This window comes from Monodon monoceros, unplaced genomic scaffold (assembly GCF_005190385.1).
Source record: "Monodon monoceros isolate NGI ecotype Baffin Bay Population unplaced genomic scaffold, NGI_Narwhal_1 Super_Scaffold_21, whole genome shotgun sequence".
NCBI classification, from domain to species: Eukaryota; Metazoa; Chordata; class Mammalia; order Artiodactyla; family Monodontidae; genus Monodon; species Monodon monoceros.
The window spans coordinates 47,711,645-47,736,259 of record NW_021703778.1 but is presented as its reverse complement, the minus strand read 5'-3'; positions in this window follow the sequence as shown (position 1 = coordinate 47,736,259).

Here is a 24,615-nt window from a genome sequence, read left to right as displayed (position 1 = left end):
TACTAAACATTATTGTGTTGTGCACTTTTAAGTGGTGAATTGCATCATACACAAATTATATCTCAATAAAGCAGTTAGATTAAAAATAAATTAAGAGAATTAGTATTCCTAGTATATTACAGTATTTCAACAGATCATTTTATGCCTGGGGTAGGCATACTCCAATTTTTAACTTTCACATTTAGTAACTGCTTCTTTGCATGATTCTTCTTTAGACTGTAAGATCCTAAAGGGCAGTAATTTTATCTTATTCTCTAAATTACTTGGATTTAGAGTATCTAGAAATAAAAGTACATAATGAGTGTGGAGTGAATTAATTGGTTATTTAATCAGATAACTAAGCCTTTTCCTGCTCTAGAATTTGTCAAAATCTAAATTGTGTTTTGAAATTATTTATTTATTTTTATTGCAATAAAATATACATTACAAAAATGTTTACTGTGGGCTTCCCTGGTGGCGCAGTGGTTGAGAGTCCGCCTGCCGATGCAGGGGACGCGGGTTCGTGCCCCGGTCTGGGAGGATCCCACATGCCGCCGAGCGACTGGGTCCGTGGGCCATGGCCGCTGAGCCTGCGCGTCCGGAGCCTGTGCTCCACAGCGGGAGAGGCCACAACAGTGAGAGGCCCGTGTACCGCAAAAAAAAAAAAAAATGTTTACTGTTTTAACTACATTTAAGTGTACAATTAAGTGGCATTAAATATATTCACATTGTTCTTCAGCCATCACCATCATCCATCCACATTACTTTTTTTCAGCTTGCAAAACTGAATCTTTGTACCCATTAAACACAAATACCCATTCTCCACTCCTCACTAGTCCCCGGTCATCATCATTCAAATTTCAGTCTCTATGAACTTCACTACTCCAAGTAGTAAAATTTGAGTGGAATCATATAATATTTGTCCTTTTATGACTGGCTTATTTCATTTAGCATAATGTGTGCAAGGTTCAACCATGTTACAACATGTGTCAGAATTTCTTTACTAAGGCTGAATAATATTTTGTTGTATATATACTACCTTTTGTTTATCCACTCATCCATTGATGGACACTTGGGTTACTTTCACAGTTTGACTACTGTGAATAATGCTGTTATTAACACTGGTGTCCATATATGTCTTTGTTTTCTCATTTTAAATTCTTTCAGTTATATACCCAGAAATGAAATTGCTGGATAATAGGGTAATTTTATTTCTAATTTTTGAGGGACCACCATATTGTTTTCCATAGTGGCTGCACCATTTTACATAACCACCAGAAATGCACAGTGGTTCCAGTTTCTCCACATCCTTGCCAATGCTTGTTATTATCTGGGATTTTTGTTTGTTTGTTTGCTTGTTTAATAGGTTAGGTGTGAAGTGGTATCTCATTTTGATTTTAATTTGCATTCCCTCATGCTTAGTGATGTTGAACATCTTTTCTTAATGCTTTTTGTCCATTTGTATATCTTCTTTGGAGAAATGTCTATCCAAGTCCTTTGCTCACAAAAATTAACCTAAAATGGATCAAAGACCTAAATGTAAGAGCTAAAACTATAATAATCTTAGAAGAAAACATAAAGGAAAAGCTTCATCACATTAGATTTGGCAATCATTTATTGGATATGACACCAAAGGCACAAGCCACAAAAGAAAAAGTAGACAAATTTGACTTCATCAAAAAGTAAAACTTTTGTGCATCAAAGGACACAATCAATACCATTTTAAAAGGACTATCCACAGAATGGGAGAAAATATTTGCAAAACACATATCTGAAAAAAGATTGATATCCAGAATATATAGAGAACTCCTAAAACTCAACAATAATGTTTTAAATGTTGGGCCAAGGGTAATCATCAGGGTATTTGAATATTATCCTTCATATCAACTATCATTTTTTTAAACCTTTTTTTTTTTTTTTTCCCACTAAACTCATGCTAGGAAGCCTGAACTGGTGAGATCTAAACTCTGAAGGCCAGAAGATTTGAAGGCATGACTAGAGTAAGAAACTGTATTTCCTTTGAGTTTGTTTTTTTCTTTTCACATTTTCTTTCTAGGGTTACAAATTAGCAGATAAATGAAACAGCTCTCTGCATACAGAAGTAGAGCAGGCATTTGTTATTAGCAAAAAGTTATTGGGTTTTTAGAGAAAATAATTTAGAATAAAAGCATGCAGGCCCAAGCAAAAGCTACTCAAGGCATAAGGTCATTGTAACTGGTGGTGGTAGGGTTGAGGGTGGCGGGGACTGAAATGTTGAATCCTAATCACTTGCTGGTTACATGACAACACAGTGTGACTGAAGACTGTCAAATCATAACCAAACGTATTCTCTCAGGAGAGGGGGAAAGAGAAAAACAGCCACAGATGGAAATTATTGCCCAACTTTTTAGGACAGCAGTGAGGGGAACTCAGTGGAAGTGAAAGCTGGCATAAGGAGAATGGTAAATAATGTAAGAACAATGCTGACACATGGTTCTACATTCAGCAAGACAAACTCAGATCTACATATAATCTTACCTTTGATCTTATCATGATTGAACTTTAAAAAGACAACCCTAGTCACATAACCACACTTTTCCCCATCATTTCTTTTGTTTTTTAATCCAACTCATAACTCTTATACCCCTTCTGCTGGAGGAAACCTACACAAGCAGCAGTTACTCATCTTTTAAGGTAAGGAATGTCCACATTATATTATCTATTGAGTGAATTATTAAGCAAGATTGGAAGGGAAAATAATGAAGCAATGGAAAACCTGAAACTTAGAGAAATAATTTCCTTCCTCCATGAAAAGGGGGAACAGGATGTAAGGGGGATGGCAAATCAAGTGTATCCATACTTTGATCCTTTATCCTGTAGATTCTTTTCCAGTTTGAATCCTAGAATAGCGGCAGGTGGTAGCTTCTACAAAGAAAATTGTACCGCGTATGGAATTAAATGTTTGGGGGTAATATCAAACAGCTAGAATTTCAGAAATATGCCATTTCTTTTCTTATTTAATGTATAGGAAATGAATGATGTCAAATATTTATCTAATATTGATAATAATTTAACCTTTTAATGTTTAAACCAAATGTCCATTCAAATGAGTTAATGAAAGGTTCAAAAATTTCTTACTCTTTCTTTATTGTCTCCTTATTTTTGAGTTACTCATGACCAAAGTTATCATGAAACAACATAGACATCTTATTTTTTAAAAATACAGTGATGACACTTCTGATTATTCTTTCATAACAAGAAAAGTCAAGGCTGCGCTAATGCAAAAAATGTGACCTTTTTTTCTAAGAAGGAATAGCGATGACGCAAATTTCCTTGTGGAAGAAAATTCTTTTTGCCACCAAGTTGATATTAATTTCCTGTTCAAAAGGGTCTATATTGTCAATGTGACACTTTAATCATCCACCAGTGTGACTGGGAAATGCCGACTTCACAATCAATGTCAATGTACTTTATGTCGTCTTAGTCATTTTTCTTCGGAACTGCGTGAGGAGGGTCAATACATTTCATTAGTTTGTTTCATCTAAAGGCGAGCACAACATGAAAACTTTGATTATATTATAAGAATTGCCTTAATGTGACACCAGTTCCTTGATTGTGCAATAGCAGACATTCAAGTGCTAGAGGGCAACCACATTATCTTTCACCGAAATATTTGTCTAGCCACCACCAGCAAAATGTGCCGCAAACGAAAGAAGAGGAATCCAACTCAATTTACATAGCAGAGTTGAAAATCCGCTGCCATAAATGCATTATAAAACAGGATCATGCAGACTAACTTTGAAGGATGTCAGGGAAAAGTAACAATTATTTTCCACTCTCTAATTGTGGTAGTAAAAATATTTATGATTCTAAAATTTAATAGTTATTTTAATTGGATTGCCATATAATTAACATTTTTTTCTCAACGGAGTTTATAACTTCATGACTATCAAATAAATACAAAGTGACTGTGTTAGTCTCTTCTAATTCTTTCCTTTAGAAATCTTCAATGGTACTTTAATCCCATAACTCTTCTTCTAATTAACTTTTTCCTATGACCTTTTACTAAGATGAAAAGGCTACCACCGTTTTTGTTTTTTTTTTTTTGTTTTTTTAGTGAAATGGATCTTATGGGAAGTCTTATTCATTTTGACTTTTATTATATACAATTTGGTACAAAGTTTCTTGTGGTTTGCTTTGTTTCATTTCTTTAAGTACCTTTGCCATTTGAGGCAATAGTATACAGTCAGGGTCTGAAGAATTATAAATAAGCACATTTTGTTTTAAAAGTCAATTTTTGAATATAGATTTCCTATCTGCCCAGATCCTGTACTGTTAGTAAAGTCATCACACTTATTCATTTGCCATGTACTCATATGCAGCTAAAATCATTCACAGTTAACATCTAGGCTCCACCCTCTTCTTTTTGACCTATCCTCCTTCCTATCTTGTTTGAAGCTGACTACTGTTCCTTGAAGGAATCCAAAAGTCCTTGCACTTTATGTTCCCTTCTAGTTTTTGTTGCTGAGACTTGAATCCTTTATCCCCAAAACTTTGCTTGGGTTTTGCTGTGTCAGCAATTCCTTGCTTTAAATTATTATGCTGGAGAGCATCTAGCCAAAACTTCTGGTCCAAGCCACCACTCAGTATCTTTTCCAGGATCTATGGGTGTGCAAGAGACAGAATTCAGATATACTGTTACTGAGAGCACATTTTTCTTATTACCTTCATTCTACTTCTTGAGAAAAAAATTTCACATAAAATATATTCTATTCTTTCTATATATAGATCAAATGATGTTATTGACTTTTCATGAGTGCCATTTCTCCAAAATATTAAAATAAAGTCCATAAATGCACTTTATATTGCACTGTATTAGCATCAAAAAACAATTAAAAAATCATACATCATTAATTTTTTTGCTATAGTCACTTTCATTTCATAAATGAAATTCACATTTTTTTGCCAGGAAATAAAGCTTATGTAAAAATGACAGTTTATATAGTAATTTTGTATCCCCTTCCAAAAATATATTTATGAACTTTAAAATCCATTATGAAAAAGTCATTTGTACTATTGCTACTGACCATTATCTCCATTTCATCACAGTCTACAAATAGATACAGTTTGCTAGTGGTTACAATCCAAGATGACAACAAAACACTTTTTAGCATAGATTCTGGTGAAGATTTGTGTCAGTCAACAAATAAAAACCCAGAACATCGATATTGTTGGAGGACAGAGGACAGAAGGAACAGAAAGTGCCTATCGAATGGAGAAGGCGTCTTGAGACAAAAAAACAAGGAAACAAGGGAGGCAACTCCATATGATCAATGGATCAGTTTATTACAGGGTAACTTATTCACAGGGTGGGATTGGGATTGGGTGGACAATGGTCAGGAAGCATTAGCAGCTGCACTCTGCACCCTGGAGGGGTGGACAATTTTATAGTTAAACTAGGGTTTGGGGGTAGGTACTTGGAAAATGGGTGTGCATTTCTAAGATTTATGAATGGGTCATTAGTATCATGGGTATCAGGAGTACAACAGGGAAGATTTTCATCATTGTTTGGAGACTAACAGAACATAAAGGCTACCTGGTCTTAATGATTATTAAACAATAGCTATTAACTACAAAGCCCTTGATGACAGAGAATTGTTTCACTGCACAGTACACTCCTGGGTAGGGTCAGTAAAAGGACAGGAGGAACTGTAAGGGGCCAAGATGGCATCAGTTATGCTAACAGTCTAACAGATACAAAAAGAGATAATATCTGTCTTATACAGGAGCCAAAGACGGTATCTACTTGCTTTTGTATGCTTCGTGCCTAGCAGTATGTTGGAGCCTCTGTCAGTTCCAATGTCTTTGACTGCTAGTGACAAAATACTTAACAAAAAGTCATGTAAAGGTAAAGGCTATTCTTCACATATGGCAAGAAATCTGGAAGTTAGTGGACTGGGTGTGGGACTGTGGCTCAAATACAGCTTTTTCCCTCTTTTACCTATACACCCCCAGTCATGTTATCCATAGCCTCATTATGTCAAGGTGGCTCCAAGCATTTCATCCTCACACAGCCACGTTCCAATGGAAGAAGATCATCATGGGGCTCCCTCATGCACATCATCCCTTCTTTTTGGAAGGATACTCTTTCTAGAACACCCCCGGCAGACATTCATATATAAGAACTGGCTCACATAACTAACCCTCTCACCAAGGGAAGATGGAGAGGAGTAGCTAGAAATGTCTGCTTCTATAGTGAGACATAGGAAAAGGAAGGTGGTCACTGAATAGATAATCAAAGGTGTGTTCAACAGCATGAAGGATATTGCTCAGTGAAATTTGGATCTAAGAAAAAAACTATATTAATTCATTATGAAATTTTAGGGAACAAGTTTTATAAATTCAAATCAAACAAAATAATTATAATATTAATTTAAGAAAGGTTGAATTTAGGGCAAAAATAATTAAATGGGATAAATAAGAGCACTATAAAATAAAAAGAGCATCTTATACAATGGAATACTATGCCAACTTTGAGAACGGTGAGACAGTTCTACCGATTCTTATAAGGAACTCTCCAAAATATATTTTTATGGTTAAGCATACAAATATACACAAATTATTACTGGAAACTGTGAAATGTTTGCCAGTATAAGATATGCATATAACAACAGATATACCTACAGACAATTTATGCTTGCAAATGCATTGAAAGCCCCTCAAAAATTACTAAAGAAATTTGTAACAGTGCTTGAATCTAGAAACCTTAGATCCTAGTGGATAAGGGGAGAAAGAGACTAATTTTCCAGTAAATAGTCTTTTTTGTCTTTTGAATTTTATTCCATATTTTATTCCATTTATATTACCTATTAAATGTATTTTATTGTAATGCAGAAGTGTGTATATGTATATGTATAAAAATAAATACCATCATTAATAAATAAATAACATTATTAGTAAATAATCTAATAAAATATTTATTTATTTTCAAGGGGAGGATGAGGAAAAAAGAAGAGATTTATCACACCAATAACAAAGAGACCATGACAATGTCCTGTTGTGCAAGTTCAGAGCAGGGGTCAACAAAACCATGGTTAAATCTGAATGGTGGAAACACAGTATTGCCCCATATGTAACTTTATAGGAACTAATTGGCCTAAGTAGATTTTTGAAAAATTTCAGAATGATGTCTTCAAAAGGATGTCGATACCTATTTCTATATGCCAGTTCCGTTTATTAAATATCTGCCTAGGTGGAGTAGAAATCAAGAGATCTCTTCATATGCAGTGTCACCTAATCCATCTCACAGTTACAAAATGATGATGATGATGATATGACAAAAATTCATTGTTTATAAATCAACATTTCTCATCCTTGGAACTATAGATATGCCGTTTGAATTAAAGAAAAATAATAAATTTAAATTAGGGGGATAAAAATTTGGGCTATTGAACTATACCTCAAGGAGAGGACTTTCCTTCACTCCTAACTGATTTTTAATATTTCAGGGAAGCTGTGAAAGAGTGAATCACACTTATGAGTAAAGTTCTGGCTTATGTTCTTTTATTTCTCTTCCCTTCCCTTCCCTTATCTTCCCTTTGCCTGCTTTTCTGTTTAATAATTAAAGCTGGGGGAAATTTTAAACAAGCTCATCTTGAAATTGGTCATGGACAAAGATTTTTGATGACTTCCAGGTCTTTCTGTTTCCAAAAGTTAACCTAGTTATAAACTCACCATATCCTGATATTATTGTTATTAGCAACAATAACTCTCAGCAAATATGTCTCAAAACCCTCAGTTATAAGATCTTTACAATTTTCACCATCAAGGGAAGGTCCAAGGCATATTCCAGTTAAAAATCCTTGCCAAGAAATCTAAGCTGTGTTAAAAGTTTTAGCTTTCTTTTCTTCAAGGAATTCTGGAATTTTAAGTTTAAACAAAAAGTGTTATACATCCCCATTTCCCATTGGATACATTTCCAAAGCCTCATAATCCAATATCATGAAATAGCCTATGGGACCACATTCAGTTTTATTTCAAGCATGTCATATGTTTAAATGCCTATACATGTTTTCCATGTGGCACATATTTCATTGTAATGAAAATATATTTAATGGTAGCAATAAAATAGAATGGAATGAGCATGTAAAATGGCCATACTGTTTTATTTTTAATTGTTGCTTGAATGCCTGATTATCCAGTTTCATATCTCACTCATCCCCCCAACTACAACTTTCAATTTGTTATTATTAATACAACTTATTTTCTATTTAGCTACTCAATAGCCAACAGTACCTTGAGTCTTGAGAAAAAATTCCTACACTTCCTGTGACTTTGCAAAAATAATTTAATTGACTCAGAACTTGACCTTCAAACTAGAGTAGTGAGATTAAATTGAAGTAAAGTAAAAACTATCTGAAACACCCTTAAAGCCCCCACAGAAGCCAGGTTTCCTGGTGCCCATAGTCTGCCATGGGCCAAGTTTGGGGTGAGTTCCTTCCTGCATCATGAATGTGAAGGATTGTTTACTTGATTGAGCAAGTCGATGGGCACAATGTGCTTTTAGGATCTTCCATTGAAGTCAAAGCGTCTGTGTCTCCAACTAAGGGGAGGATGTGAACCTCCTCCTTGGAAAGACATGAAAGTAAGTTACACTTTTTGGAGAAAAGTAGGTTTGTTATTTATTCATAGGCATCAACTTATGATGAATTAAAGTAATTAATATGCTCCCATCATCAGAACTAGGGACAAGGAAAATTAGTTGAGGGGTTTAAAAAAAAGCTTACGTGCATTTAGTATCTCAGGGAAAAAGGTAACCTTTATAAATTAAGGATTTTATTCTCTAAATATTATTTTCTAAATAAAGCATTTAGAACTAACTTTTGTATGACAAACATCAAGGATATTATTGATATTTATACTACATTGGTGGGGATATGAGACAGCGTAGGGTTTCTATATTTCCTTTTATAAATAGCCTCTGCAGCATATGATATGTTTAGAATAATAAATGAATTACATACATTAAGATGAAGGTTTCTACTGAGTACAGAGCAAATACACCTCAGTGCAGATTCATTAATTATCTTAATTTTAAGAGTCAGTAGCAAGCCCAGCACACTCTGAATAGCTGTTATGACAAATTTCTCAGGTCCATCACAAGCATGTGGAATCATCTTCATGATGGCTTTAGAGCTCTGGAAAAGGAAAGGCACTGTGGAAATCCAAGGTTGGGTTTTATTATACTTGTTATTATTATAAAAACCCAATCAGCCAGAATAGGTTAGTTTAATTGAATTTTCAGTTTAACTGAGACTCCTTCAAAATGCTTTCTTGTTTTAACACCTGTAGCTTAAACCCGCTTTATACATATTAATTCATTTTCTTGTCATAGATAGTGCAGACAAAAAGCAAAGTATTAAAATGACTGATCATTTTTGTAAAAACTTGATTTTTCATTCTGAATGAAATAACATTGAAGAAAGGAAAAGCAATAAAAGACATGATTTTCCCATCTTTGTCACTGGCTTGCTCTGTATCTTGAGCATTTCTCATCTTGTAACTCAGTTCCCCCTCTACAACTGAGAGAGTGACACTTGTCCTGTCCACCCTCTAGAGTTGTCAAGAGGTTCACATTTGCAAAGGAATGTGCATGCGCTTCAGTTAGCATATAACATTACAGAAATATTAAAGGTTGTGTGGTTAGAGAAAGCACACTGAGCTGAATATACACTAACCCTAGAATTTTACCCTAAGGAGTTTTGTGTTTGATTCATTTTCAATAGTTCTTTGCTACAGCATTAAATTTTTAATAAGCTGCATCTGTTATCTAAAAGGATAATTTGAAAATTATATGTGTCAATAATCGAGGATTTAACTTATGTTCTCATTTTAAAAGATTCTCTTGGCTGCTGTAGAGTGAGTGCATTTTATGTCCTAGATATCATGTTACACAAACTATCTGTAACCTCACCTCCATCCAAGGAAGAGCAAGAATCCTGATTTCCTGCTTCTTATCAACAACTTAGAACTTTCTCCTGGTTCTTTCCCTGTAAAGGGGGTGGTCAGGGTGAGACTTTTTAAAGGTACTATGCACATCCCCTTACTCTTCCAACAACTGTTCTATCCTTTCAATTCGAATTTATTAGAATAAACAATAAATAAAAATGGAATTTAATTTTAATAAGAAAAGAATTCTAATTGAAAGCCTGCTCATAGTCAGACACTGTGTCAATTGCAGAAGACAAAAATGAACCGCACATCACTCATGTAGCTGATTTTCTCACTGGGGAGGAAGATAACTGAAGTAAATACAGTACAATGAACTAACCGCTATGGTAGAGTTATGAATGCTGTACTAGCAGGACATATACGAGGAAATTACAAAGGCAGCCTGCAGTAGTTGAGAAAGTTGTCATATTTGATAGATTAATATGTGACAGTTGGAGAAAGGGAAACATCTAGGATTCATGTAAGAATGGACTTGTAGATGTGAATGTCTTCTTCATGAGAATGGTTGCAGTTCTCTGCTACTGGAGCTGGGGATGGGGGTCAGGAGGTGTATGATGAAAACAGTTTGGGGCCATAATGTTCAATATTAAAAAATCAATTGATTTAAACCATCACATCAGTAGGCTAAGGAAAAATCACATGATCATATCAATAGATGCAGAAAAAAATGTTTGAGAAAATTTAACACCTGTTCCTGATAAAAACTTTCAGCAAGCTAGGAATAAGGGGAATTTCCTTAACTTGAACACTTATGAAAAACCTGCCATTAATGTTATACTTAATGGTGAGAAACTCAAATACTTCCTGCTGAGATCCAGATAAAGACAAAGATGTCCCCTCTCACTGCTGCTTTTCACCATCATACTACAAGTCCTATCTAGGGGAATAAGACAAGAAAAGTAAATAAAATGTATGCAGGTTGGGAAAAAAACAATAAAACTGTCTTTGTTCACAGACAAAAAGCACTTGGAACTAATAAGCAATTATAGAATGGCTAAAGGATGCAAGGTTAAATACAAAATAAATCACTTTCCTATATATCAGCAATGAAGAAATGGAATTTAAAATTAAAATACATTACCATTTAAATAGCAACATCCAAAATGAAATACTTACATATAAATATATATCTATACAAAATATGGACATGATTTATATGAGAAAAACTACAAAATTTTGATGAACAAAATCAAAGAAATAAATAAATGAAGAGATAGTCCATGTTTGTGCATAGGAAGACTCAATACTGTCAGCATGTCAGTTCTTTCCAAATTGATCTATAGTGTCAATGAAATCAAAATTAAAATCCCAGCAAGTTACTTTGTATATTTCAACAAACTGATTCTAAAGTCTATTTGGAGAGGCAAAAGACCCACAGTAGCCATATCAATACTGAAGAAGAATAAAGTTGGAGAACTGACATACCTAACTTCAATACTCACTATAAACTACAGTGATAGAGATAGTACAGTATAGGCAAAAGAACAGATGAATAGATTAATAGAAGAGAGTAGACAGCCCAGAAATAGGGCCACATAAATATAGTCAACAGATCATTGGCAAAGGAACAAATGCAATACAAAGGATCAAAATGATCTTTTAAGGTCTTATATCTTTCACAAGAACTAACTCAAAATTGATCACAGACCTATATATAAAATGAAAAACTATGCACATAAAAGAAATATAGATCAATGGGACAGGATAGAAAGTCCAGAGATAAACCCACACATCTATGGTCACCTAATCTATGACAAAGGAAGCAAGAATATACAATGGAGAAAAGACAGTCTCTTTAATAAGGGGTGCTGGGAAAACTGGACAGCTACATGTAGAAGAATGAAATTAGAACACTACCTAACACCATACACAAAAATAAACTCAAAATGGATTAACAACCTAAATGTAAGGCTGGATACTATAAAACTCTTAGAGGAAAACATAGGCAGAACACCCTCTGACCTAAATCGCAGCAAGATCTTTTTCGATCCACCTCCTAGAGTCATGGAAATAAAAACAAAAATAAACAAATGGGACCTAATTAAACTTAAAAGCTTTTTCACAGCAAAGGAAACCATAAACAAAATAAAAAGACAACCATCAGAATGGCGGAAAATATTGCAAATGAACAATCAAAAAGGGATTAATCTCCAAAATATAAGAACAGCTCATGCAGTTCAATATCAAAAAAGAAAAAAAAAATCAAAAATAGCAGAAAATCTAAATAGACACTTCTCCAAAGAAGACATAGAGAAGGCTAAAAAGCACATGAAAAGATGCTCAACATTACTAATTATTAGAGAAATGAAAATCAAAACTACAATGAGGTATCACCTCACAGAGGTCAGAATGTCAGTCATTAAAAAATCTACAAACAGTAAATGTTGGAGAGGGTGTGGAGAAAAGGGAATCCTCCTACACTGTTGGTGGGAATGTAAACTGGTATAGCCACTATGGAAAACAGTATGGAGGTTCCTTAAGAAACTAAAAATAGAGCTACCATTTGATTCAGCATTCCCACTCCTGGGCATATATCTGGAGAAAACCATAAATCGAAAAGATACATGTACCCCAATGTTCATTGCAGCACTATTTACAATAGCCAGGACATGGAAGCAACCTAAATGTCCATCAGCAAAGGAATGGATAAAGAAGATGTGGTGCATATACACAATGGAATATTACTCAGCCATAAAAAAGAATGAAATCATGCCATTTGCAGCAACATGGATGGACCTGGAGATTGTCATACTGAGTGAAGTAAGTCAGACAGAGAAAGACAGATATCATGTGATATTGCTTATATATGGAATCTAAAAAAAGACTACAAATGAACTTATCTACCAAACAGAAATAGAGTTACAGATATAGAAAATAAATTTATAGTTACCAGGGGGTAAGGAGTGGGAGGCATAAAATTGGGAGATTGGGACTGACACATACACATTACCATATATAAAATAGATAACTAATAGGACCTACTGTATAGCACAGGGAACTCTACTCAATACTCTGTAATGGCCTATATGGGAAAATAATCTAAAAAAGAGTGGATATGTGTATATGTATAACAGATTCAGTTTGCTGTGCACCTGAAACTAACACAACATTGTAAATCAACTGTGCCCCAATAAAAATTAAAAAAAAAAAAAAACAACAACTATAAGATAACATAAGAAGAAATATAGGTGACTTTGGGTATGGCAATGACTTTTTAGATGCAGCACCAAAAGCACAATCCATGGAAAAAATTCGTAATTTGGACTTCATTAAAATTAAAAATTTCTGTTTTGTGAAGTACAGTGTCAAGAGAATGAGAAGACAGGAAAGAGATTGGGAGAAAATATTCTCAAAACATACATCTGATAAAAGACTGTTATACAAAACATACAAAGAACTCTTGAAACTCAACAATAAGAAAATGAACCACCATTTAAAAAATGGACAAAAGACTTGAACAGACATTTCACGCAACAAGATATACAGATGGCATATAAGCAGCCTCATATGTCATTAGGGCATTACAAATTAAAACAATGAGATGCCTCTACATACATGTTAGAATGGCCAAAATCCAAATCACTGAAAAGAGGAACTCTCGTTCATTGCTGGTGGGAATTCAAAATTATACAGCCACTTTGGAAGACATTTTGGCAGTTTCTTACAAAACTAGCATATTCTTACCATGCAATCCAGCAATCATAGTCCTTGGTATTTACCCAAATGAATTGAAAACTTATGTCCACATAAAAACGTATACTTGGAAGTTTAGTCATAGTTGCCAAAACATGAAGACAACCAAGATGTTCTTTAGTTGTGACTGGAAAATTTAACTGTGGTACATCCTGATTATCAAATATTATTCAGTACTAAAAAATGAGCTAACAAGCCATGAAAAGGCATGGGGTAACTTAAATGCACGTTACTGAGTGAAAGAAGCTAACCTTAAGAGACTACATACTGTATGATCCGACTATAAGACATTCTTAGAAAGACAAAACTGTGAAGCGGTAAAAAGAGTAGTAGTTGCAGGGTTAGGGAGGAGGATGGTATGAATAGGTGGAGCACAGAGAATTTTTAGGGCAGTGAAACTATTACGTATGATGCTACAATGGTGAGACATGTTATTAAACATTTGTTAAAACTCACAGAATATACAAAACCAGGAGTGAACCTGAATGTAAACTAAGGCCTTGGATGATGTGTCAATTGTAAGTTTATCACTTGTAACAAATGCACCACTGTAGTGCAGGAGGTTGATACTGGGGGACATTGTGTACATGTAGCAACAGGCGGTACATAGAAACTCTTTGTACCTTCCTCTCAATTTTACTGTGAGCTGAAAACTGCTCTAAAGATAAAGTTTATTAATTAAAAAGAAAAAAATAAAACAAAAAGAAAAATAAAACAAAAGAAAAAAAATTTCATGGAGGTTGATTTGTATATGTTATTATCAGTATCATTTCACTTTAGCAAATGCCAACAATAAAGGCCAAATACACAGAAACAACCTTTAGCACAGCTTCTAACATCTGGCCTCTGAGCTAAACACCTGACAGGAATGACACTTACATAATGGATCGATACCTACTCATTTTCAAACTCTTCAAATTAGCACCCTTCTCCAATTATAGGCCTCCAAGACAATCTGTTTCCTAAAGAAACAGTATAAATAGTCAACATGAGTTCAACAGACTATAACATGTGTGTCCCAAATTGCTGGATTTAGGTCATTATCTTTTTCCAGGCAGCTAATTTTCCCCTTTGAACTGTTCACAGAAGGTCAGAAGCAGTTTAAGCATCAAAGCTTTATGAATTAAACAGTTTCATCATGAACAGAGGGAAGGCGCTGGTCTGCAGAAAGACAATTGTGAGTATCCCTGGCTAATCTTCAACTAGGACACATTTCACAATAGGAGATCAATAGCCCACAGTCACCCAGAACAGACTTCAAGTCTCTGAGTACAGCTGACCCTTTACAAAGAAAATGCTCACATCTTTAAATCAGTAACGCTGGTGATTATATTTCTTTTCTGCTTACTGATTAATTTGCAGGAAAACATGGTGGTTGAGGAGATCAAGATAAGTGTGTTCCATAGCCCTGGGCAATTTTCTCAAATGACAACACATACATTGTGAAATCTTATGAAGTCTATTGTGTATATTCTTTTCCATAGAATTGGTTGACCATAGCACATTCTCTTACTCCCTGATGATAAATTCGGTTCTTCACAGCATGGAATGCTTCCAATGTGAGCCTGATTTTTGTTTGTTCCTGGGACAGAGGATTTCCCAATGTTCATTAAACTTACATGGTTGTGACCTTACTATGAAAAATAGGGATTGAAATCTAATGTTACTGGTATTTTATTTGGTTAAATGTCTGTGTCTCCTGCTGACTAGTGATATTTGATGATGGAGGACAAGCAAAACTATCTAAAATGGATTAACTATCTGCACAGGAATATTATTTTCCTTTTTTTCCTACATTTGGAGACTACCATAAACCACTTTCTTAGTTTCTTTTCTGGTTCTGAGTATTTTTTCTAGTTCTTCAAACTGTCAATTTGTCATTGTCTCTTTCATGAAAATATTCTTCTTGAATCAACCACTCTTCTTAGTCACATGTTGTATATAGCCTCATCCCTTGTGGTGCTTGTGGGTGGAAAGGCCATGAGCTTTGCATTGAGACAGTGATGGCTTCTACCCTGACTGGGTACTTTCTTGATAGTCTCAGGCAAGTCTCAGGCTCTCACAGGAACTCACTTTCCTTGTCTGTTAAGTGGAGGTGTTGTGAGGATTAAATTATATGAAGGACATGAAATTGTTCAAAAAGTTATTTTTAGTATTGTCTAGTTTAACCCTTATTAGATGCTGTAATCAGTTTTTCAAAATCTCTAGCAAGTGTTCCTCCAACTATAACTTGATTACCTCCACTGTTGAATCATCCCTAGACTGCTCAAATTGTTAAAAAAGATGTTGTTTTATAGAACTAAAATGTGCTTCGTTTTAGCTTCTGCCAATTATTTCTATGTCCTCCCTTTGAAGGAACATAGGAAACAAATCTAATAAATAATTTTGCATTTAGTAATATTTCATACTATTTTTAAAAAATAATTTAAGTATTTAAAACATTTTATGGTAGTTTTAAAATCATAGACAAGTTGCAATGATACTACAGAGTTTCCATATACTGTACACCCAGTTTCTCCTGTCACTAATATCTTATATAACTATGGAACACTTGTCACAGCTAATAAATAATATTTTTACAACTAATGAAATAATAATAATAACTAATTATTATGAATTAAAGCCCAAATTTCATTCAGATTATATTAGTTGCTTTTTTTTCCCCCAATGACCATTTTCTATTTCACTATCCCAATCAGGATACTACATTACATGTAGACATCATGCTTTCTGAGCCTCTGAGCTGTGATGATTTCTCAGGCATTCCTTATTTTGGGTGACCTTAACAGTTTTGAGGAGTACTGATCAAGTACTTTTGAAGAATGCCCCTCAATTGGGGTTGGTCTGGTGATTTTCTCATGGTTAGACTGGAGTTAGGTGTTTTTGGAAAAAAGACTACAGATGTAAAGGGACATTTTCATGATACCATATCAAGAGTACATGCTGTCAACATAAGTTATAACCGTTGATGTTGACATTGGTCACCTGGCTGAGGTTTGCCAGGGTTTTCCACTGTAAGTTACTTTTCTCTCTCTATACATTGCTCTTCGGATGGAAGTTGATATACATAGCCCACACTTAAGGGTTGGGGAGCTACACTTCACCTCATAGACAGGGAGAATATCTACATAAATTATTTGAAATTTCTGGTTGAAAGATTTTTCTCTTCTCCATTTTTGTATTTATTTGATAATGTAAATGGCTGTGTCTTTCCTTGTTTCTATTCTGACCTCAATATATTTGGCTATTTGGCAGCTATTTCTCTTACTCTGGCTGGTAGGGACTCTTTCCTAGTTTTATTGACCATGAACAATTGTTCTATGTTTTTGTCCTTTTTAATTGGTTCCAGAGAAATTGTGGAATAAAAACCCCTTTAAGTCATCATTCTTAACCATATATCCTCTCAAATAATTATATTTTAATAGTTAATTGTATGAATGTATCTTAATTTAACAAATCTCTTTTTGATGAGCTCTTTAGTTATCTTCCAAGAGTTTTTATTACTATTCTGAAAATAACATCTTTGTGATCTTTTTTTATGAAGATAAATTCCTAGGTTTGGTAGGGTATGCATATTTTAAATTTTGGTTGTTCAAAATAGAATTGTACTAATGTAACCACCGTCGCCAACAAGGGAAAATGTCAATTACCTCACTCTTCACCTACTACAGAGTAAAATTATTACAGGAATTTTTATAGAATATATTATACACTGCTATTTTCATTATTATTAATAATGTTGGGCATTCTTTTCCTTTCTCTTATTGGAGTATAATTGCTTTACAATGTTATGTTACTTTCTACAATGAAGTGAATCAGCTATATGTATACATATACCCCTTCCTTGTGGACCACCCTCCACCCCCAACCCACCCATCTGGTCATCACAGAGCACTGAGCTGAACTCCATGTGCTATACAGCAGTTTCCCACTAGGTATCTATTTTACACATGGTAGTGTATTTTTATCAATCTCCCAATTTGTTCATTCTCTATGTCTGCGTTTGTGTTCCTGCCCTGCAAATAGGTTCATCTGTACCATTTTTCTAGATTCCACATACATGCATTAATACACAATATTTGTTTTTCCCTTTCTGACTTACCTCACTCTGTATGACAGACTCTAGGTCCATCCACATCTCTAAAAATGACCCAATTTCATTTATTTTTATGGCTGAGTAATATTCCATTATTTACATACCACAACTGCTTTATCCATTCACCTGTTGATGGACATTTAGGTTGTTTCCATGTCCTGGCTATTGTAAATAGAGCTGCAATGAACATTGGGGTACACATGTCTTTTTGAATTAAGGTTTTTCTCAGTGTATATGCCCAGTAGTGGGATTGCTGGGTCATATGGTAGTTCTAGTTTTAGTTTTTTAAGAAACCTCCATACTGTTCTCCATAGTGGCTGTATCAATCTACATTCCCACCAACAGTGCAAGAGGATTCCCTTTTCTGTGCACCCTCTCTAGCATTTATTGTTTGTAGATATTTTTGATGATGGCCAATCTAACCTGTGTGAGGTGATATTTCATTGTACTTTTGATTTGCATTTCTCTAATAATTAGTGATGTTGAGCATGTTTTCGTGTGCCTCTTGGCCATCTGTATGTCTTCTTTGGTGAAATGTCTATTTATGTCTTTTGCCCATTTTTTGATTGGGTTGTTTGTTTTTTTTGATATTGAGCTTCTTGTATATTTTGGAGATTAATCCTTTGTCCATTGCTTCACGTGCAAATATTTTCTCCCATTCTGTGGGCTGTTCTTTCATCTTTTTTATGGTTTCCTTTGCTGTGCAAAAGCTTTTAAGTTTAATTAGGTCTCATTTGTTTATTTTTGTTTTTATTTTCATTACTCTAGGATGTGGGTCAAAAAAGTTATTGCTGTGATTTATGTCAAAGAGTGTTTTTCCTGTTTTCCTCTAAGAGTTTTATAATGTCCGGTCTTACATTTAGGTCTTTAATCCATTTTGAGTTTATTTTGTTTATGGTGTTAGGGAGTGTTCTAATTTTATTCTTTTACATGTAGCAGTCCAGTTTTCCCAGAACCATTTATTGAAGAGGCTGTCTTTTCTCCGTTGTATATTCTTTCCTCCTTTGTCACAGATCAGGTGAACATAGGTGTGTGGGTTTACCTCTGGGCTTTCTATCCTGTACCATTGATCTACATTTATGTTTTTGTGCCAGTACCATACTGTCTTGATTACTGTAACTTTGTAGTATAGTCTGAAATTGGGGAGATTGATTCCTCCAGCTCCATTTTTCTTTCTCAAGATTGCTTTGGCTATTTGGGGTCTCTTGTGTTTCCATGCAAACTGTAAACTTTTTGTTCTAATTCTATGAAGAATGCCATTGATAATTTGATAGGGACTGCATTGGACCTGTAGATTGCTTTGGATAGGATAGTGATTTTTACAATATTGATTCATCCAGTCCAGCAGTTTGTGTCATCTTTGATTTCTTTCATCAGTGTCTTATAGTTTTCTGAGTACAGGTCTTTTACCTCCTTAGTTAAGTTTATTCCTAGGTATTTTATTCTTTTTGTTGCAATGGTAAATGGGATTGTTTCCTTAATTTTGTTTTCTGATCTTTCATTGTTAGTGTATAAGAATGCAAGTGATTTCTGTGCATTAATTTTGTATTCTGCTACCTTACCAAATTCATTGATTAGTTCTAGAAGTTTTCTGTAACATCTTTAGGATTTTCTGTGTATAGTATCATGTCATCTGCAGTGACAGTTTTACTTCTTCTTTTCCAATTTGGATTCCCTTTATTTCTTTTTCTTCTCTGATTGCTATGGTTAAAACTTCCAACATTCAACTATGTTGAATAACAGTGGTGAGAGTAGACATCCTTGTCTTGTTCCTGATCTTAGAGGAAATGCTTTTAGTTTTTCACCATTGCAAATGTTGCTGTGGGTTTGCCATATATGGCCTTTATTATGTTCAGGTAGGTTCCCTCTATGCCCACTTTCTGGAGAGTTTTTAACGTAAATTTGTGTTGAATTTCATCAAAAGCTTTTTTTTTTTTTGCATTTATTGAGTTGATCATATGGTTTTCATTCTTTAATTTATTAATATGATGTATCACATTGTTTGATTTCCGTATATTGAAGAATCTTTGCATCCCTGGGATAAATCCCACTTGATCGTGGTGTATGGTCCTTTTAATGTATTTTTGGATTCAGTTTGCTAGTATTTTGTTGTGGATTTTTGTGTTTATCTTCATCAGTGATATTGGTCTGTAATTTTCTTTTTTGTGATAACTTTGTCTGGTTTGGGTATCAGGGTGATTGTGGCCTCGTAGAACAAATTTGGGAGTGTTCCTACGTCTGCAATATTTTGGAAGAGTTTGAGAAGGATAGGTGTTAACTCTTCTCTAAATGTTTGCTAGAAATTTCCCATGAAGCCATCTGTTCCTGGACTTTTTTTTTTGTTCGAAGATTTTTAATTACAGTTTCAATTTCAGTACTGGTGATTGGTCTGTTTGTATTTTCTGATTCTTCCTGTTTCAGTCTTGGAAAGTTGTACTTTTCCAAGAATTTCTCCATTTCTTCCAGGTTGTCAATTTTATTGGCATAGAGTTGCTTGTAGTAGTCTCCTATGATCCTTTGTATTTCTGTGGTGTCAGAAGTAATTTCTCCTTTTTCGTTTCTAATTTTATTGATTTGAGTCCTCTCTCTTTTTTTCTTGATGAGTCTGGCTAAAGGCTTATCAATTTTATTTATCTTCTCAAGGAACCAACTTTTAGTTTTATTGATCTTTGCTATTATTTTTTCTTAATTTCTATTTCATTTATTTCTGCTCTGATGTTTATGATTTCTTTCCTTCTACTAACTTTGGGTTTTCTTTGTTCTTCTTTTTCTAGTTGCTTTACATGTAAGGTTAGATTGTTTATTTGTGATTTTTCTTGTTTCTTGAGGTGAGATTGAATTGCTATCAACTTCCTTATTAGAAATGCTTTTGCTGTGTCCTGTAGGTTGTGTGTCATCCTGTTTTCATTGTCATTTATTTCTGGGTTTGGTTTTTGTTTTCTTCTTCTTCTTTGATTTCTTCAGTTATCTCTTGGTTATTTAGCATCACACTGTTTAGCCTCCATGTGTTTGTGTTTTTCACAGTTTTTTTTTTCCTGTAATTGGTTTCTAATCTCATAGCATTGTGGTTAGAAAAGATGCTTGATACAATTTCAATATTCTTAAATTTTTTGAGGCTTGATTTGTGACCCAAAGTGTGATCTATCTTGGAAAATATTCTGTGTGCACTTGAGAAGAAAGTGTTTTCTTCCACATTCAGGTCCTATAAATATCAATTAAATCTATCTGGTCTATTGTGTTATTTAAAGCTTATGTTTTCTTGTTTATTTTCTGTCTGGATTATCTATCCATTGGTGTAAGTGTGGTGTTAAAATCCCCCACTATTATTGTGTTACTGTCGATTTCCCCTTTTATGGTTGTTAGCATTTGCCTTATGTATTGAGGTGCTTCTGTTTTCGGTGCATAAATATTAATAATTGTTATGTTTTCTTTTTGGATTTGTCCCTTAATCATTTGTAGTGTCCTTATCTCTTGTAACAGTCTTTATTTTAAAGTCTATTTTATCTGATATGAGTATTGCTACTCCAGCTTTCCAATGGAAATGTGATTTCATTTGCATAGATATCTTTTTCCAACCCCTCACTTTCAGTCTGCATGTGTCCCTAGGTCTGAAGTGGGTCTCTTGTAGACAGCATATATATGGGTCTCGCTTTTGTACCTATTCAGCCAGTCTGTGTCTTTTGGTTGGAGCATTAAATCCATTTACATTCAAGGTGCTTATCGATATGTATGTTCCTATTACTATTTTCTTAATTGATTTGGGTTTATTTTTGTGGGTCTTTTTGTTCTCTTGTGTTCCCTGCCTAGACAAGCTCCTTTAGCATTTGTTGTAAAGCTGGTTTAGTGGTGCTGAATTCTCTTAGCTTTTGTTTGCCTGTAAAGCTTTTGATTTCTGTTGAATCTGAATGAGATCCTTGCTGGGTAGAGTAATCTTGGTTGTAGGTTTTTCTCATTCATCACTTTAAATATATCCTGCCACTCCCTTCTGGCCTGCAGAGTTTCTGCTGAACAATTAGCTGATAACCTTATGAGGATTCCCTTGTATGTTATTTGTTGCTTTTCCCTTGCTGCTTTTAACATTTTTTTCTTTGAATTTAGTTTTTGTTAGTTTGATTAATATGTGCCTTGGTGTGTTTCTCCTAGGGTTTAGCCTGTATTGGACTTTCTGTGCTTCCTGGACTTGGGTGGCTATTTCCTTTCCCATGCTAGGGAATTCTTCCACTATAATCTCTTCAAATGTTTTCTCAAACCTTTTCTTTTTCTCTTCTCTTTCTGGGACCCTTATAATTCAAATGTTGGTGCACTTCCTGTTGTCCCATGGGTCTCTGAGACTGTCCTCAATTCTTTTCATTCTTTTTTCTTTATTCAGTTCCTTGGCAGTTATTTCCACCATTTTGTCTTCCAACTCACTTATTCATTCTTCTGCCTCAGTTATTATGTTATTTATTCCTTCTAGTGTATTTTTCATTTCAGTTATTGTGTTGTTCATCACTGTTTGTTTGTTTTTTAGTTCTTCTAGTTCTTTGTTAAACATTTCTTGTATTTTCTTGATCCATGCCTCCATTCTATTTCTGAGATTTTGGATCATCTTTATTATCATTAATCTGGATTTTTTTCAGGTAGGTTGCCTATTTCCTCTTCAGTTATTTGTGTAGGTTTTTACCTTGCTCCTTGATTTGTAACATATTTTTTGTCAACTTATTCATTTTTTGATGGGTGGAGCTGTATTCCTGTCTTACTGGTTGTTTGGCCTGAGGCAACCAGCACTGGGGTTTGCAGGCCTTTGGGTAGAACTGGGTCTTGGTGCCGAGATGAGGACCCCTGGGAGACCTCACTCTGGTTAATATTCCCTGGGGTCTGAGGTTCTCTGTTAGTCCAGCAGTTTGGACTCAGTGCTCCCACCCCAGGAGTTCAGGCCCAACTCCTGGCCTGGGAACCAAGATCTCACAAGCTGTGCAGTTCAGCAAAATAAAAGATAAGAAAGCAAAAGGAGCACTAAAATAACAAAGAATATAAAATAAAGTAAAATTAGAAAAATAAAAAAATGTATTAGGAGAAATAAAAATATAAGGGAAACAACTACAGCAAGGTAATACAGAGCCACAACAGAAAAAAGAAAGAAAGAAACACAGGGGGTAATAAGCCAAAAGAAGCAGAACAGTAACAAAGTATAAAGAATAAAATAAAATTAGAAAAATAAAAAAAATTACAAAAAAATAAAAAATATAAATGAAACAACAACAAGGTAAAACAGAACCACAAATTAAAAAAAGAAAAAAGGCCAGAAAAGACCTTGGCTGGGGCGGGTGGAGCTTAGGTGTGGCTGGGGCTTGGCCAGGGACAGGGTTTAGGGCAGGGACAGCGCCTAGGCTCAGGACCCCTGCAGCTGGGAAAGGCAGCATGGCTGGAGGGGGCCTTGGAGTGCAGAGTTTGGTGATAAGGCCCTGGGTGGGAGTTTTGGGTAGGGCTTAGGCTCAGTGGGGCCAGAGGGAGCCTTGGAAGGCAGAGGATTAGGCCCAAGACCTGAGCAGGCTCCCTGGGACCCAAGTGGCCAGGGAAAATGCTGACCTCATTCTCTTCAAATCCTCCACTCTCCAGATGGTCTCCCCCTTCCCTGTTGATCCCCTAACCATGGGTCTGCCCCTTCTGGGCATGGAAACGCCTCCCCTCCCCCCAGCCGCCCCTCAGGGGTGTGGGTCCCAGCCTACCTCCACTTCTCCGCCCCTATCTCTTACCCTGTAGCTTGGGGGTTCCTCCCAACCCCTTAAGTGTCAATTGCTCCCCACTAGTGTCTGGTAGGTTTCCTAGTTGTGTGGAGACATGAACTCCATGTCCTCCTAGTCGGCCATCTTGACTCTGCCCTCAGTAAAAAACCTTGGGCATTCTTTCTACACGTTCATTGGTTATTTTTATTTTTTCTCATGTGAACTAGCTGTTCAGACCTATCTGTTCATTTTGTCATTGATCACTGAACAACTTTTTCACAGAATGGAACCACATTCATAAATCAAGACATGCAAGAGAACTTTAGAATAGCACAATGTACAGCACACACTAAATATAGGTCGTGTATTTTTCTGCATTAAAAATTATATCACCAAATGTTTATAATGCAAAATCATTGCAAAATAAATAATAAGAGTCTTAGTACAGAAATACCTCATCTGTCTCTGGCCATTTTGGACCCAGTACAACACAAAAAGTTTAGACATAGGGAAATAAAAGGTCACTCATGAGATAGATGAAATGGATATATATGACATCCATACCCTAAAACTATAAACATATATTCTTCTTAAATGTTCATGAGATTAAAAACAATAATTTTTTAGTATACTTCAAAGAACTTTTCAATAAATTATAAAATGTGGAAAAAGTGCAAATCAGATTCAGAACAAAATGAAATTTAATAATAAAATTAATAACAAAATTGGAAAAAAAGCCAATGATCTTAAATTAAAATTAAATTCTCGATTTTTGATGAAAAAGAAAATTCAAAATTATGGAATATTTAGAATATAATTAAAATAAAAATGCTAAAATTTAAAAGCATGGGATAAATATAAAAGAATGTTTTGAGGGTATTTTATAGCTTTTACAATGTGAATTTCTAGACAAGCAATCAAAAAAAAGAAACCAACTAAATATTTAATTCAATGTCAGAAAATGTAGTAAGATAAACCTAAGGAAAGTACAAGGGAAAATTGGTATGCATGAGTACCTAAATTAATTCATTAGAAGAAATGAGTAAGTCCAAGGAACTTATCTTTAAGTAAATCAATAAAAGAAAAATCACTCTATGTTTATGAAATAAGGTTCTTTAGAGTCAAGCAACAGAACTAATGTTAGTTATTTCA